Here is a 12,876-nt window from a genome sequence, read left to right on the forward strand (position 1 = left end):
AGCAAAACACAGATAATGGAACGTACTCGAATTAAATCAGGTGATGCTCAGGGAGTTACGTTAGAAAACGATACATAAATTAGTAGCTGAGTTTTGTTATTCGGATTTGTAAGAAAATTAGTACAGTTTTCAGTTGGAATAGTCGCGCACACTGTATATGTAGTAGTACGTGATTCATTACACTGACGGATGCAATCAACAAGTATCGCGTAATACACTAGGGTGTTTCAAAAAGACCGGTATATTTGAAACGGCAATAAAAACTAAACGAGCAGCGATAGAAATACACCGTTTGTTGCAATATGCTTGGGACAACAGTACATTTTCAGGCAGACAAACTTTCGAAATTACAGTAGTTACAATTTTCAACAACAGATGGCGCTGCGGTCTGGGAAACTCTGTAGTACGATATTTTCCACATATCCACCATGCGTAGCAATAATATGGCGTAGTCTCTGGATGAAATTACCCGAAACCTTTGACGACGTGTCTGGCGGAATGGCTTCACATGCAGATGAGATGTACTGCTTCAGCTGTTCAATTGTTTCTGGATTCTGGCGGTACACCTGGTCTTTCAAGTGTCCCCACAGAAAGAAGTCACAGGGGTTCATGTCTGGCGAATAGGGAGGCCAATCCACGCCGCCTCCTGTATGTTTCGGATAGCCCAAAGCAATCACACGATCATCGAAATATTCATTCAGGAAATTAAAGACGTCGGCCGTGCGATGTGGCCGGGCACCATCTTGCATAAACCACGAGGTGTTCGCAGTGTCCGCTAAGGCAGTTTGTACCGCCACAAATTCACGAAGAATGTCCAGATAGCGTGATGCAGTAATCGTTTCGGATCTGAAAAATGGGCCAATGATTCATTTGGAAGAAATGGCGGCCCAGACCAGTACTTTTTGAGGCTGCAGGGACGATGTGGGACTGCAACATGGGGCTTTTCGGTTCCCCATATGCGCCAGTTCTGTTTATTGACGAAGCCGTCCAGGTAAAAATAAGCTTCGTCAGTAAACCAAATGCTGCCCACATGCATATCGCCGTCATCAATCCTGTGCACTATATCGTTAGCGAATGTCTCTCGTGCAGCAATGGTAGCGGCGCTGAGGGGTTGCCGCGTTTGAATTTTGTATGGATAGAGGTGTAAACTCTGGCGCATGAGACGATACGTGGACGTTGGCGTCATTTGGACCGCAGCTGCAACACGGCGAACGGAAACCTGAGGCCGCTGTTGGATCACCTGCTGCACTAGCTGCGCATTGCCCTCTGTGGTTGCCGTACGCGGTCGCCCTACCTTTCCGGCACGTTCATCCGTCACGTTCCCAGTCCGTTGAAATTTGCAAACAGATCCTTTATTGTATCGCTTTTCGGTCCTTTGGTTACATTAAACCTCCGTTGAAAACTTCGTCTTGTTGCAACAACACTGTGTTCTAGGCGGTGGAATTCCAACACCAGAAAAATCCTCTGTTCTAAGGAATAAACCATGTTGTCTACAGCACACTTGCACGTTGTGAACAGCACACGCTTACAGCAGAAAGACGACGTACAGAATGGCGCACCCACAGACTGCGTTGTCTTCTATATCTTTCACATCACTTGCAGCGCCATCTGTTGTTGAAAATTGTAACTACTGTAATTTCGAAACTTTGTCCGCCTGAAAATGTGCTGTTGTCCCAAGCATATTGCAACAAACGGTGTATTTCTATCGCTGCTCGTTTAGTTTTTATTGGCGTTTCAAATATACCGGTCATTTTTGAAACACCCTGTAACAAGACGTCAACCACTCAGGTGGCAGAGACTGGAACTCGACATGAAGGCAGTGTGTGTGTGGGGGGGGGGGGGGGGAGGGGGGGTGTTCGTTGGTTGGTTGGTTGGTTGATCTGATTGGAGGAGACCAAACAGCGAGGTCATGGGTCTCATAGGACTAGGGAAGGATGGGGAAGGAAGTCGGCCGTGGCCTTTCAAAGGAACGATCCCAGCATTTGCTTGAACGGATTTAGGGAAATCAAGGAAAACCTAAGTCAGGATTCAGGATGCACGGACGTGCGTTTCGACCGCCGTTCTCCCAAATGCGAGTCCATTGCGCCGCCTCGCTCGGTGTTGGTGCGTGTGCGTCTTTCCTGCAGATGGGAAACAAACACCATTAGAGCGTGTTGTATACATAAACCACGATTGTGACAGAGCCACGAGGAAAACAGTTATCACGTGATGAAAAAAGGGAAAATCGGTGCGTAGAAGGAAATGGGACTTCGTAATTGTCAAATCTCCAAGAAGCGGAACCGTTCAAGTCCAGTGATTTATAACTGCGTTAGAAGGAGCGCTCGGTATGGGCAGAACGGAAAATATGGGCAAAATACGAGGGTTATTCCAAAAGTAAGGTCCGATTGATTGCCAAATTGAAACCACAGTGAACATCAGAAATGTTTTACTTGTAACAATTAGCTACACCTTTCAGCTACTTCTCTACGTAGTCGCCGTTCTGACTTAGACTTTTGTCATAGCGTTGTACCAACTTTGCAATAGCCTCATCATAGAAGGCAGCCGCCAGTGCTTTCCGCCAATTCTCCACGCTGGCCTACACCTCGTTGTCTGTGTCAAAATGTTGTCTTCAAAGACAGCGGTTCATGTGACCAGAGATGAAACTCAGGGGGAGACAATTGCGGACTGTATTGTGGGTAATCTAACATTTCCATTTGAAAACGATGCAGGAGCATCTTCATTGCCCCTGCAGAATGCGGCTGAGAATTGTCGTGAAGACGAAACAGCACGACAGTTATGTAATGTTGGCTGCATAGCTTCAGGCGAAATTTCTCACCAGGCCCTCGTACATGGCGGCAGACACTATTTTCTAGACATCTTTACGCACTCACTGCGAGCTCAGAAATGAGAAGAGCGACGTGATGCTAACTGGGGTTATACTAGAGACACTACCCAACACATTTGTGCAAAGCTTTATCGGATTTTCATAGTCGTTTCCATTTCGCGACCGATCGGACCTTACTTTTGGAATAACCCTCGTAGAAAATTCTGAGAGTCACTGAAACGGTTACTTTTACTCAAAGCAAAGGCCACAAACCGTTATTACTGTCAACTTGTTGGTGATTTACAGTTGCCAGTAACTGTACGGCAGATTGCATCAAATGAAAACATCTTGCACTCAAGAAAGGACTGCAGAAATCTGCTCTAACAACCAAATACAAACAGGCTGGAGTGGAGTTTGCTGAAAAACGAATGTCATGTATTTAAGAATGGAATAAAGTAATCTTCAGTGTTGAGAAGAAGTTTAATTTAGATGGTACGTATGGATGTGAGTATGATTTGCGTGATCTGAGAACAAAGCAGAGATAAGAATGAGCATAAATTTTGGTGTTGGAAGTGTTACGGTTTGGGCAGCATTCTGTACTGAAGGTAAATCACGTACAACTTGGGTGACCGCGAGAATGAACTCTAACTTATACAGTGAGATGCTAAAAACAGAATTGGTTGCAATGTATGAGGATGTAGGGGACGAAAGGCTAATGTGTTTAACTAGAGAACCGGTATGTGCATGTTTGCTACAACTACACTCCTGGAAATGGAAAACAGAACACATTGACACCGGTGTGTCATACCCACCATACTTGCTCCGGACACTGCGAGAGGGCTGTACAAGCAATGATCACACGCACGGCACAGCGGACACACCAGGAACCGCGGTGTTGGCCGTCGAATGGCGCTAGCTGCGCAGCATTTGTGCACCGCCGCCGTCAGTGTCAGCCAGTTTGCCGTGGCATACGGAGCTCCATCGCAGTCTTTAACACTGGTAGCATCCCGCGACAGCGTGGACGTGAACCGTATGTGCAGTTGACGGACTTTGAGCGAGGGCGTATAGTGGGCATGCGGGAGGCCGGGTGGACGTACCGCCGAATTGCTGAACACGTGGGGCGTGAGGTCTCCACAGTACATCGATGTTGTCGCCAGTGGTCGGTGGAAGGTGCACGTGCCCTTTGACCTGGGACCGGACCGCAGCGACGCACGGATGCACGCCAAGACCGTAGGATCCTACGCAGTGCCGTAGGGGACCGCACCGCCACTTCCCAGCAAATTAGGGACACTGTTGCTCCTGGGGTATCGGCGAGGACCATTCGCAACCGTCTCCATGAATCTGGGCTACGGTCCCGCACACCGTTAGGCCGTCTTCCGCTCACGCCCCAACATCGTGCAGCCCGCCTCCAGTGGTGTCGCGACAGGCGTGAATGGAGGGACGAATGGAGACGTGTCGTCTTCAGCGATGAGAGTCGCTTCTGCCTTGGTGCCAATGATGGTCGTATGCGTGTTTGGCGCCGTGCAGGTGAGCGCCACAATCAGGACTGCATACGACTGAGGCACACAGGGCCAACACCCGGCATCATGGTGTGGGGAGCGATCTCCTACACGGGCCGTACACCACTGGTGATCGTCGAGGGGACACTGAATAGTGCACGGTACATCCAAACCGTCATCGAACCCATCGTTCGACCATTCCTAGACCGGCAAGGGAACTTGCTGTTCCAACAGGACAATGCACGTCCGCATTTATCCCGTGCCACCCAACGTGCTCTAGAAGGTGTAAGTCAACTACCCTGGCCAGCAAGATCTCCGGATCTGTCCCCCATTGAGCATGTTTGGGACTGGATGAAGCGTCGTCTCACGCGGTCTGCACGTCCAGCACGAACGCTGGTCCAACTGAGGCGCCAGGTGGAAATGGCATGGCAAGCCGTTCCACAGGACTACGTCCAGCATCTGTACGATCGTCTCCATGGGAGAATAGCAGCCTGCATTGCTGCGAAAGGTGGATACACACTGTACTAGTGCCGACATTGTGCATGCTCTGTTGGCTGTGTCTATGTGCCTGTGGTTCTGTCAGTGTGATCATGTGATGTATCTGACCCCAGGAATGTGTCAATAAAGTTTCCCCTTCCTGGGACAATGAATTCACGGTGTTGTTATTTCAATTTCCAGGAGTGTAGAAAGTGGTTTGAAGACAGACTGCACGTAGCCCGGATCTGAACTCAGTGGAAAACTTACGGGGAATACTTGCAAGGCGTCATTGTCGCAATGGAAGGCGATTTGAGGCCTCGTGAGAACTGGCAAGAGCGATACGGGAAGAGTGGGCGACTATTCCACTGCAACAACTACGTACACAAACAAAATGAATGCTGAAGAGAATCTTTGAGGTAATAGGAATAATGGGGGTTGGACAAAATACTACCAGTGCAATAACGCAACATGGCAGTCAGCGCCATAACATTAACTTCCATCCAGGAAATGCAAATGCCTTATTTTATTACTCATGTTATGAAAGGAACTTCATTATTAGCTGCTGGTAAACGTTTCGGGATATGAGGTCGTGGTCGACAAAATTCCTCAATTCCTGACGTTTCGTCCAGGACTGCGCTGGACATCCCTAGAGGAGCTCCTCCGCTGATTCTTGCCGACCCTTAGTCATTTTCGCCTCGCTCTGTATGCGAGTGGAATGGAACGCGAAATGACAAAGAGTGGTACAAGGTACCCTGCGCCACGCACCTTTCGGTTTCTTGCGGAGTGTCTGTGTAGATGCAGATGTAATGCTAGTCAAAGCCGTAAGCAAGTTTACTTCCATATCTGCTTAAACTGGCTTCTCCGACCCTAGGTTCCATATGTCAGATTGTGCAGTGGAGCATTCTCTGTGTCTTATTCGGTTGTTCCTATGTGATACATGTCGCTGATGTTCCACTTGTCGCAGCCATCGTGGATTTTCCGTTGCCCAATAGTGCATATTATGCCTGTTGACGTTACCGCTGTTGGTGAATGACGCTTCGTCGCTAAATAGAAATAAGCATCAAACGAAAAAACTGCAAAGAACGAAACTCGTCTAGCTTGAAGGGGGAAACCAGATGGCGCTATGGTTGGCCCGCTAGACGGCGCTGCCATAGGTCAAACGGATATCAACTGCGTTTTTTAAAACAGGAACCCCAATTTTTATTACATTTTCGTGCAGTACGTAAAGAAATGATTGTTTTAGTTGCACCACTTTTTTCCCCTTTGTGACAGATGGCGCTGTAATAGTCACAAACATATGGCTCACAATTTAAGACGAACAGTTGGTAACAGGTAGTTTTTTTTAAAATTAAAGTACAGAACGCAGGTACGTTTGTACATTTTATTTCGGTTGTTCCTATGTGATAGATGTACCTTTGTGAACTTATCATTTCTGAGAACGCATGCTGCTACAGCGTGATTACCTGTAAATACTACGTTAATGCAATAAATGCTCAAAATTATGTCCGTCAACCTCAATGCATTTGGCAATACGTGTAACGACATTCCTCTCAACAGCGATTAGTACGCCTTCCGTAATGTTGGCACATGAACTGACAACGCGCTGACGCATGTTGTCAGGCGTTGTCGGTGGATCACGATAGCAAATATCATCAAACTTTCCCCCACAGAAACAAATCCGGGAACGTCAGATCTGGTGAACGTGCGGGCCACGGTATGGTGCTTCGACGACCAATCCACCTGTGACGAAACATGCTATCCAATGCTGCTTCAACCGCACACGAGCTATGTGTCGGACATCCATCATGTTGGAAGTACATCGCCATTCTTTCATGCAGTGAAACATCCTGTAGTAACATCGGTAGAACATTACGTAGGAAATCAGAATACATTGCACCATTTAGATTGCCATCCATAAAATGGGGGCCAATTATCCTTCCTCCCATAATGCCGCACCATACATTAACCCGCCAAGGTCGCTGATGTTCCACTTGTCGCAGCCATCGTGGATTTTCGGTTGCCCAATAGTGCATATTATGCCTGTTAACGTTACCGCTGTTGGTGAATGACGCTTCGTCGCTAAATAGAACGCGTGCAAAAAATCTGTCATCGTCCCGTAATTTCTCTTGTGCCCAGTGGCAGAACTATACACGACGTTCAAAGTCGTCGCCATGCAATTCCTGGTGCACAGAAATATGGTACGGGTGCCATCGATGTTGATGTAGCATTCTCAACACCGACGTTTTTGAGATTCCCGGTTCTCGGGCAATTTGTGTGCTGCTGATGTGCGGATTAGCTGCGACAGCAGCTAAAACACCTACCTGGGCATCATCATTTGTTGCAGGTCGTGGTTGACGTTTCACATGTGGCTGAACACATGCTGTTTCCTTAAATAACGTAACTGCCCGGCGAACGGTCCGGACACTTGGATGATGTCGTCCAGGATACCGAGCAGCATACATAGCACACGCCCGTTGGACTTTTTGATCACAATAGCCATACATCAACACGATATCGACCTTTTCCGCAATTGGTAAACGGTCCATTTTAACTCGGGTAATGTATCACGGAGCAAATACCGTTCGCCGGCCGCGGTGGTCTCGCGGTTCTAGGCGCGCAGTCCGGAACCGTGCGACTGCTACGGTCGCAGGTTCGAATCCTGCCTCGGGCATGGATGTATGTGATGTCCTTAGGTTAGTTAGGTTTAAGTAGTTCTAAGTTCTAGGGGACTGATAACCACAGCAGTTGAGTCCCATAGTGCTCAGAGCCATCCATTCGCACTAGCGGAATGTTACGTGATACCACGTACTTACACGTTTGTGACTATTACAACGCCATCTATCACAAAGCGAAAAAAGTGGTCCAACTAATTCATATTTCTTTACGCACTACACGAAAATGTAATAGAAAATGGGGGTTCCTATTTAAAAAACCGCAGTTGATATGCGTTTGACCTATGGCAGCGCTATCTAGCGGGTCGACCATAGCGCCATCTGGTTTCCCCCTTAAAGCTAGACGAGATTCGTTCTTTGTAGTTTTTTCGTTTGACGCTTACTTCGTGAGATATTTGGCCCGGTCGCTATCAATGGACCACCCTGTATACATATAAGACATCAACAATCATGATGGAATTACGTAGTTTTATAGAATGAAGGCTTTCACGACCAGATGACTTAGCTTTTGGTAAAACTTTCGGGATGTGAGGTCGTGCTCCAAGAAACTCTTCTGTTCGTGACGTTTCGTCCAGGACTCCGCTGGACATCCTCAGAGGAGCTCATCCGCTGAGTCTTGCCGACGCTTAGTCATTTGTGCCTCGCTTTGTTGCGAGTGGAACGGGAGGGGAAATAACAAGTATTGGTACAAGGTACGCTGCGCCACGCACCTTTCGGTTGCTTGCGTAGTGTCTGTGTAGATGTAATGCTGGTAAAAGCCGTAAGCAAGTTTACTTCCATGTCTGCTTAAACTGGCTTCTCCGACCGTAGCTTGCCTGTTGTTCAGTGGAGCATTCTCTGTGTCCTGTTACATTTTCGCACACTCTTGCGGATACATCGCTTATACACATTTACAGGCACCGGCACCTATAACTTTGACGCTTTGTAGAATCATTGAATGACCTTTCCAGATATGGGATCCAACGTAAAACTTGATCTACTAAGTCCCCTCTACAACCGCTAGAAGTCTTTAACTTGAATTGTGAAACGCCCTGCAGCTACACTCCTGGAAATTGAAATAAGAACACCGTGAATTCATTGTCCCAGGAAGGGGAAACTTTATTGACACATTCCTGGGGTCAGATACATCACATGATCACACTGACAGAACCACAGGCACATAGACACAGCCAACAGAGCATGCACAATGTCGGCACTAGTACAGTGTATATCCACCTTTCGCAGCAATGCAGGCTGCTATTCTCCCATGGAGACGATCGTACAGATGCTGGATGTAGTCCTGTGGAACGGCTTGCCATGCCATTTCCACCTGGCGCCTCAGTTGGACCAGCGTTCGTGCTGGACGTGCAGACCGCGTGAGACGACGCTTCATCCAGTCCCAAACATGCTCAATGGGGGACAGATCCGGAGATCTTGCTGGCCAGGGTAGTTGACTTACACCTTCTAGAGCACGTTGGGTGGCACGGGATACATGCGGACGTGCATTGTCCTGTTGGAACAGCAAGTTCCCTTGCCGGTCTAGGAATGGTAGAACGATGGGTTCTATGACAGTTTGGATGTACCGTGCACTATTCAGTGTCCCCTCGACGATCACCAGTGGTGTACGGCCAGTGTAGGAGATCGCTCCCCACACCATGATGCCGGGTGTTGGCCCTGTGTGCCTCGGTCGTATGCAGTCCTGATTGTGGCGCTCACCTGCACGGCGCCAAACACGCATACGACCATCATTGGCACCAAGGCAGAAGCGACTCTCATCGCTGAAGACGACACGTCTCCATTCGTCCCTCCATTCACGCCTGCCGCGACACCACTGGAGGCGGGCTGCACGATGTTGGGGCGTGAGCGGAAGACGGCCTAACGGTGTGCGGGACCGTAGCCCAGCTTCATGGAGACGGTTGCGAATGGTCCTCGCCGATACCCCAGGAGCAACAGTGTCCCTAATTTGCTGGGAAGTGGCGGTGCGGTCCCCTACGGCACTGCGTAGGATCCTACGGTCTTGGCGTGCATCCGTGCGTCGCTGCGGTCCGGTCCCAGGTCGACGGGCACGTGCACCTTCCGCCGACCACTGGCGACAACATCGATGTAGTGTGGAGACCTCACGCCCCACGTGTTGACCAATTCGGCGGTACGTCCACCCGGCCTCCCTCGTGCCCACTATACGCCCTCGCTCAAAGTCCGTCAACTGCACATACGGTTCACGTCCACGCTGTCGCGGCATGCTACCAGTGTTAAAGACTGCGATGGAGCTCCGTATGCCACGGCAAACTGGCTGACACTGACGGCGGCGGTGCACAAATGCTGGGCAGCTAGCGCCATTCGACGGCCAACACCGCGGTTCCTGGTGTGTCCGCTGTGCCGTGCGTGTGATCATTGCTTGTACAGCCCTCTCGCAGTGTCCGGAGCAAGTATGGTGGGTCTGACACACCGGTGTCAATGTGTTCTTTTTTCCATTTCCAGGAGTGTATTAGAAAGTTTTATAGATTTGCGGAACTGGGTTTAAAAAACGTAGAGTGGTGGCTGGAGCATGTCTCCTGTGTAAGCGGGAGGGGGGGGGAGGAGGAGGAGGAGAGGGGGGTATGGGGAGGAGGGGGGGGGGGGAGGAAGGAACGAGTGATGTATCCGTAACGCGACGTCGGGGTTTGCGGGACGCGGGGTTGGACACACGCAGAAGCGCCGGCGGCCGGAAATAGCAGAGCGGATTGACGGGATATGAGGCCAGCGGGTGCCTGCTGGAGCTGGAGCACGTCGCGGAGTGGCTGCCGTGTCTGGACAGCCGAGTCCCGTCCCTCCGGCGCCGGGATCCGAAAGCAACGACGACTGTTCCACTGGCCGAGGTGCGGCTGGCTCCACGTCGGTAGCAAGTGCGCAATTAAAACCAGTCACTCGTTAAAACTTTGAACATAGCTCCTAAGGTTCAGTGACCGTGTCAGAATAATATTGGAACAAATAAGCCCTCGGTCACAAATATTAAGTCAAAATTGACCACGTTTCGACGCGTCGTCTTCAGAATTAGACTAACTGTTCTAAAACGTTTAAGGTATATAGTACATTAATAAAGTTTGCACTGACTGGAAGATGCAGTACTTACAAGTCACTTATTAAAAAAGATCCGAGCCGGAAAGGCGACGTGCTGAACAGTTGGGAGATGGCGAGCCGCTAAGGGCTGCAACGAGACAGTTAGTCTAATTCTGAAGACGACGCTCATAGTAGCGTCGAAACCAGGTCAATTTTGACTTAAATATTTGTGACCGAGGGCTTATTTGTTCCAATACCAGTCACTCGTTGTTTAAAATTCGGGACCGAAATGGGGTACAACCGGATACCTTAACATATATGTCATATAAAGTACTTTCAGTGATCAGTACGTTTGCAAATTAAGGTTAAAAAAAATTGTTCAAATGGCTCTGACCACTATGGGACTTAACTTCTGAGGTCATCAGACCCCTAGAACGTAGAACTACTTGTACCTAACTAAGCTAAGGACATCACACACATCCATGCCCGAGGCAGCATTCGAACCTGCGACCGTAGCGGTCGCGCGGTTCCAGACTCTAGCGCCTAGAACCGCTCCGCCACCCCGGCCGGCCAAATTATGGTTCTTCAGGTCTGTTTATATACTCAATAACGTGATACTAGTCCCCTTTCGCTTAGTTGTACTGAAATGCAGGAGGATCGGCAACGAATTGACGCATGGTGCAGGGAATGGCAATTGAATCTCAATGTAGACAAGTGTAATGTGCTGCAAATACATACAAAGAAAGATCTATCATTTAGCTACAATATAGCAGGTCTGCAACTGGAAGCAGTTAATTCCATAAATTATCTGGGAGTACGCATTAGGAGTGATTTAAAATGGAATGATCATATGAAGTTGATCGTCGGTAAAGCAGATGCCAGACTGAGATTCATTGGAAGAATCCTAAGGAAATGCAATCCGAAAACAAAGGAAGTAGGTTACAGTACGCTTGTTCGCCCACTGCTTGAATACTGCTCAGCAATGTGGGATCCGTACCAGATAGGGTTGATAGAAGAGACAGAGAAGATCCAACGGAGAGCAGCACGCTTCATTACAGGATCATTTAGTAATCGCGAAAGCGTTACGGAGATGATAGATAAACTCCAGTGGAAGACTCTGCAGGACAGACGCTCAGTAGCTCCGTACGGGCTTTTGTTGAAGTTTTGAGAACATACCTTCACTGAGGAGTCAAGCAGTGTATTGCTCGCTCCTACGTATATCTCGCGAAGAGACCATGAGGATAAAATCAGAGAGATTAGAGCCCACACAGAGGCATACCGACAATCTTTCTTTCCACGAACAATACGAGATACCTGTCAGGACTTACAACAGAAATCATGAGAAAGTACTTGCGCAGCAGTTCATCGTAGGTCGCTGGAGCGACGAAGGACTAGCGACTGGAAAATAGTGCGAGTATTCCCGTTTTGAAGAAAGGTTGTAGGAAAGAGACACACAATTATACGCCTGATGTGTTGGTAAATGTGCCAACACCTTGTAGATAGAGGAGGCCGAAATCTAACGCAGACGGGCGTGAATTCTGGAACAGGATAAGTAGTGAAAGCTAATAAGAAAAGTATGCAGCTCCTCGAATACTTAACTTTTAATTATCCTTGTTGGTTTACAACGTTCTTGATGAGACATTTCATACGATAACTATCAAACTATGTAAGGCTAATAGCGCCTTGCTAGGTCGTAGCCATGGACCTAGCTGAAGGCTATTCTAACTGTCTCTCGGCAAATGAGAGAAGGCTTCGTCAGTGTAGTCGCTAGCAAAGTCGTCGTACAACTGGGGCGAGTGCTAGTCCGTATCTCGAGACCTGCCGTGTGGTGGCGCTCGGTCTGCTATCACTGACAGTGGCGACACGCGGGTCCGACATGTACTAATGGACCGCGGCCGATTTAAAGGCTGCCACCTAGCAAGTGTGGTGTCTGGCGGTGACACCACAACGCCTATATCTCTGACGGCAATCTCTGTAGAACTATGTAACATTTTGTATGCTGCTTACAGTTTATTGCGCAGTTCGAGAACGGACGTCTCTTCCTTAAAACTCATTAATTCTTCAAAACAGATCTTTCGAAACTTAGCTCGTTCTGTTCCTTCAAGAGACCCATAGCGCTGTAGTCACCGGCGCCCGGAATGATGCCGTGTTCCTTGACTTTGGGGAAGGCATTTGACGGGCTTATCATAGCGCCAGATTTGTGACTCGATTCGGGACTCCCTTGCAGAGAGGATTCACAAGGGAACCTCCCCATCGCACCCCCCTCACATTTAGTTATAAGTTGGCACAGTGGATAGGCCTTGTAAAACTGAACACAGATCAATCGAGAAAACAGGAAGAAGTTGTGTGGAACTGTGAAAAAATAAGCAAAATATACAAACTGAGTCGTCCATGGGCAACATCATGGACA

The sequence above is a fragment of the Schistocerca americana genome, chromosome 11, assembly GCF_021461395.2.
Source record: "Schistocerca americana isolate TAMUIC-IGC-003095 chromosome 11, iqSchAmer2.1, whole genome shotgun sequence".
NCBI lineage: Eukaryota > Metazoa > Arthropoda > Insecta > Orthoptera > Acrididae > Schistocerca > Schistocerca americana.